The sequence below is a fragment of the Oryzias melastigma genome, unplaced genomic scaffold (genome assembly GCF_002922805.2).
Source record: "Oryzias melastigma strain HK-1 unplaced genomic scaffold, ASM292280v2 sc00260, whole genome shotgun sequence".
Taxonomy (NCBI): domain Eukaryota; kingdom Metazoa; phylum Chordata; class Actinopteri; order Beloniformes; family Adrianichthyidae; genus Oryzias; species Oryzias melastigma.
In genome coordinates, this window is record NW_023416894.1 from 208140 (window position 1) to 213981 (window position 5842).

Below are 5842 nucleotides of genomic sequence, written 5' to 3' on the forward strand. Positions count from 1 at the left end.
TTTTTTATTACTGAAGTACCGCAATAAGCACCGAAAGGGAACCAAAACCGAAACAAAAGAACCGCGGTAGCACCGGAACCGCATCAGATCCCATCGGTGCCCAACCCTACTTAAGACAAAGTAACTCTTATTGAATAAGTTAGCTTAGGACCACATAAATAACATGTTCAAACAGTAGATGTTCAGTTCGTACTAAACTCGTACCACGGGAAAATACGTTTTCATTGTTGTCTAAAAGTCACTTCCACCACTTTACAGATTGTGTGTAAAACACCAAGTACTCACCTGTAAAGATTCATGATGTAAATAATCCACCGCGGTGCAGCTTTGCTGGAGAATTGAAGCGGTTAGCCGGTTAGCATTGAGGAGCCGCAGACGGCAGAGCTGTGGGCGTGAACTAAAACAAACCGGAGGAAAAGCAGGTGAACTCGGCGGGTGAACTTTTCCCCAAATTTGGAACGTCCGTGTGAGGCGGAGTTAACTCCAGCCAATATGGCTGTGGCCATGAGCTGAATATTCAGGCTTCATTTCAGGGACTGTGGAAGTCAATGGGTGACGTCAGAGATGATGCGTCTGATTATATATTAAAGTCTATGGCATCGATCTTACATCAGCACGTTTCCACCCGCTCGTGTTTGTGGGTATGGGAGGGGCTGCCGCAGACAGAGCAGGTTTTTAGAGGATTACTCTTAAATGCATGAACGGATCAAAATGCTGCTTTGGAGTTCTTCATAGTGAGGAATGAACAGTAGAATGCATTTAAAAACTCAAAAAGTAGAATTTTCATGGTAGGGCCCCTTTAATAAGTCCTGAGCGATGAAACTAACATTTATTACGAACACACAAATTGTAGAGGACACAAATTGTTTAAGGTTGACTCAATGTTCAAAATATATATATAAAAAAAAAAAACAACACCAGAACTTAATCCCGATTCTTCAAAACCTTTAAAGAAAAGTCATCCTTAATCCTCTTTTACAGCTCTGTGCACGACAATGACGGAAATCACAACAAATTAAGAGAAGAACCAGGAGAAAAACAAATGGAGCTCCAACGAGAATGCCACTTGTTCAAAGAGTGTGAGCTGGCAAATTAGTTTTGGGGTCAGACCTCTGAGCAGCTCCTTTGTCTGCCATGACACCAGCTCGTCATGCTTCTGTGGAAAAAATCAAATAAAACAATATAAGCGCAGCAGGATCATCAGTCGGTATTATCCTGGTGATGGCCGTTGAAGGGGTCACGGATGGGGAGCCGCCAGGGTGCCTGGCTTTGCTGCACGTCAGATGTTCTGGAGTTTAAAAGCCTTCTACAGAAAAGTTGTTCAAGTCTTGAGCATCCTGAAACCTTTTTTGAGATGATTCAGCCTGATCGATTATTCCACGCTTTCACAATGGGATATAAAGAGGAGTAAGTTGTGAAGCTGAGGAGGTTGTAGAGTTCTCCTTCACATCTCCTTCAGCTCTCCCCTTACCCTATGGCCCCCTCACACTTGGGCGCACTATTCCTCTGCCATTATCCCAGGAAAGGGTGCAGTCTGTAATTGCTGCCTGCATGGCATTGACAGACAGACAAACTGGTGATTGGAGGAGACACATACCCATTATTAGTGGACCCAGTGCTGTTTTTGCAATTACCACGGGTTCAGCCGAGCGAGCTGAATCAGGCTTTGGGTCTCTATTCAAAAGGCTGCACAGCTTCTGTCTGCTCCAAGATGTAGACCGGTGCGCTGCAGAAGGACTGGTGTGATGGGGCCTGCAGACATGTTTAACCATCCTCTCTGTTACCATCCACTGTGTTAAAGGGTTGATTTCGACCCATGTCTTCAATCAGCTTTAAAATACACTAAAAACAATAACATATAATTCATTTTTTTGTAATCTTTGCTTATCTTGTGAGGCTTCTTATCTATGGAAATGCTGTTTTTATTATTTTTTCTTTGAGTCTCTGGGGCTGTAACCCTTGTGTTATCCTAGGGTTGTTTTTATTAAAAGCAGGCTCATCTGGACCCCACCAGTCAGCGCGGTGAACTTTTTTTTCAAGAATTTTGATCTTCACTGGGGTCTGTGGCTGAGATAAAACCCTGTCCACCTTTGTCATAGGAGTGGTCACTCATCAATGTAATGATGGGGTCATCTGGACCCCATACAGGAGCACAAGGGTTAAGAAAATAAGTATGGCTCTAGAATTCAATCGAAACAGAACAAATGACCTCAAGAAAATCAAATAAATAAAACAAAGGTTGTGTAGACTTTTACAGAAGAACTCATCTATGAAATGAAATTCATTTTTTCTTTTATTTTAAAATTATGAACTGTAGCTTCTATCATGTTATGAGTCAGTTTCTACTCATACATACTTTCTTCAAGAACATGCAGACACAAACATGTTTTTGTCAGCAATAAAACTTTAATCCAAACACATTAGAACACAAACAACCAAAAATACAATCAGATAAAACCGAAAGAAATCACTTATATCTTCTAAAAGTATTACAAAGCTCAATCAGAAAAAAGTCAAGTTTGTTCATTTTCCTTTTTTGCAGCTATAATGGACAGATGAAGCTGACATGACTGAGAGAGGAGGGGGCTGTCTGTGTATTGACTGAAATCCAATAATGATTTTAATTTTGGCTCTAATTGTTGCTAGGTAGAGTTATTTTATATATCTGGGTTAAAATTTACAGAAGAGGATTAGGGCCACAGTGAAAAAAAAAAGCCCATGAAAAATTCTCACTTTTTTCTCAGAATTCTGACTTTAAAGTCAGAACTACGGAGGCCCGTGAGTAACATTCTGCAGCTAGCTTTAGCAGCACACCGCAGTCCTGCAAACCGGAGGGAAACGAACAAAATTGTCCTCTTTACGTTTCTTTTTCCGCGCTTTAAGCTAACCAGAAGAGGCTACTGTGTTCATAAAGGAGCAAAAGGTGAGTAAAAAAGATTTATTTTATTGGAATTTGTAAATAAAAGCGCTAAAGACTATGCTAGCATTTCGTAAATGCTATTTCAGACGTAACACGTCTTTTAATAATGTACGTATTCTGTTAAGATATCAGGGTAAACATTTGTGACTGACAAACAGTCTCAGAGTTTTACGTTGTGCACAGAGAGTGTGTAGAAATGCAGTTTTGTTTGCACGAAACCCGTTTACGTTCATCTACCAATCGTCTCATTCCGGAGATTTAAAGACGTCTTATACTTCTGAAAATACTTCGGGGCATGTTATCCAAAAGATTGTCGTGTTATTTTTTTTTCTTAACTAAGCGTGACTGTGTAAACAGCCACCATTCTTTATTTAGATTCTTTATTTAGATTCTTTATTTGGTTCACTCCAATATTAATCTCAGGCTTCCTGTCACGTCACATGTGACGTGACAGGAAATGTTTGTCAGCATGTAAACAAGCATTAATGCCGAAGGTTTGCATACAGCAACATGAAAGCTCAATGTTGAGTCAAGTTCTCATTTATCCAGGTGACATCCTAAAATTGAGTCTTGGCATCTGGACTTCAAATCTTTCTTGAAGGAAGAAGTCCAGATGCCAAGACTCAATTTCAGGATAAAGAAACAACCGTTATTTTCCTATATTTTACTGTGACATTAAAAAACATTTACGTTTTTTAACACTAATGAATTTGTATTACTGATTTTATTTTCAGTAGATAGAAATGTACTCTTTAGGATCGTTTATTAGGTTCTTTAAACATAAAATCAGACAGTATTATCATAGATGATGCTTTCTAACCATGACATGTTTAGAGGTCCCTACTTTGAATAAAGGGAAACCAATTCTGAATTTTCAATTAATAATGTTTGTGAATTATTTCATCTGCTTCAAGAATAAATTTTGTACGATCTGACTTTGACCAACATTTCCTTTTGTCTTACCTATATGCTAAAACAGTGAATAAACAGAAGAGACTGGTCACTCAAATATGTTAAACATGATTTTTATTGAATCACATCAGCAGGAGTCATCTTCATTTGTTAAAATTAGAATTTTACTGCCTTTAAATGTAAATGCTGGATTATTTTGGATTATAAATCCACTCACCACCAGAAGAAGACCTAGAGAGGAACACACAAGACAAACATTAGATACAATAAAAAAAAATAAAAATAAAATAACATTTAATATACATTAAAATCACAGGAACAAAGCTAAAAATAAAACATGTACAAATTGTTTAAAATTAAATATTTAAATTATATGTTCTTATTAACTGAAAGTTTTCTGTCTTCACATTTTTACTTCAGAATGAAGAGATTCTGGTGTTATTGTAGCAGATCTAAATCATGTCGTTATATGTTAGAACTTTTAGATTAAAGAAAAGAACTATCAATAAAATACTGAGAAAACGTCCTTTTTTAAACTTTAAACATAGATATTAAGGTTGCTGAGAATTAAAAAAAAGTGAATTACTGGAACTAAAATGAATCAAATTATACCATGGTCTGGGTGAATAATCGATTCTGATTGGCTGCTGGGTGTGGATTAAAAAGTGATAATGCACAGTAATAATGCACACCTAATTAAGAAGTTCCGGTCACACAGACCACATGTTCGATATCACTGCGCAGGCTTCTTTAAAACACATTTTTCCTTCATCATCTGGACAAAACAACCAGTAATGGATGAACTTTCTCTCTGAACTGATGCTTTATTTAACTTATTGTAGCGACCAGCATTTATATTCCTCTCCTTTTGTAAGGAAAATTCATATTGACAAATTAGTTATTGGGCTGCACGGTGGCGCAGTGGTTAGCGCTCTTGCCTCACAGCGAGAAGGCCCCGGTTCGAATCCCGGCTGGGACCTTTCTGTGTGGAGTTTGCATGTTCTCCCCGTGCATGCGTGGGTTTTCACCGGGGACTCCGGCTTCCTCCCACCGTCCAAAAACATGCTTCATAGGTGAATTGGTGACTCTAACTTGCCCCTAGGTATGAATGTGAGAGTGAATGGGTGTGTGATTGAGGCCCTGAGACAGACTGGCGACCTGTCCAGGGTGAACCCCGCCTTTGCATAACAGTAGCCGGGATAGGCTCCGGCACCCCGCGACCCCGAAAGGGACAAAGCGGCCAAGAAGATGGATGGATGGAAATTGGTTATTCTCCTTCTAATAAAACACCACTCGACATGAAAGGTGTGTCTTCTGTCTCACCACAAGAGGGAGTTTCTGCTTTTAGAGCAGCTCAGAAGAGTGAACCTGCCGTGAAATTAAACACAGACAGAAGCTGATTGTGTTATGTTTATGTTCTAGCTGCTCACTGAAGGATTAACGTCAGAAAAAGAAGAAAAATATCCTAATTTGTCTGGGTCTTTCTTTCAAAACATGAAAACTTTACCGCTGCAGCTGAGGTCTGTAACGGCTTCCGGCTTCTTGCCGTGTTCCATGTCACCGTGACAACAAACCGCATCACGGATGATCAAATAGTCCGCTTTGTGTGAAAAAATGAGCTAAACCAAAGAAATAACAAGAATAAAGTACTAAATATTGATTAAATGTTTATTTATTTTGTAAAGACCATGGTATAAGCGGGATAATACCCTCCGAAGAGTGCATTATGAGAAATTAACGCACTTCACGGAGGCAACCGTCCTCCGCTTCGCGTCGGACGGTTTAGGCCTCCGCGTCGTGCGTTAATTTCTCATAACGCACACTTCGTCGGGTATTATCCCTTACTTATACCATGGTCTGGGTGAATACTCGATTCTGATTGGCTGCTGGGTGTGGATTAAAAAGTGATAATGCACAGAATGACCCACACCTAAAAAAGAAGTTCCGGTCACACAGACCAAACGTTCGATATCACTGCGCAGGCTTCTTTAAAACACATTTTTCCTTCAT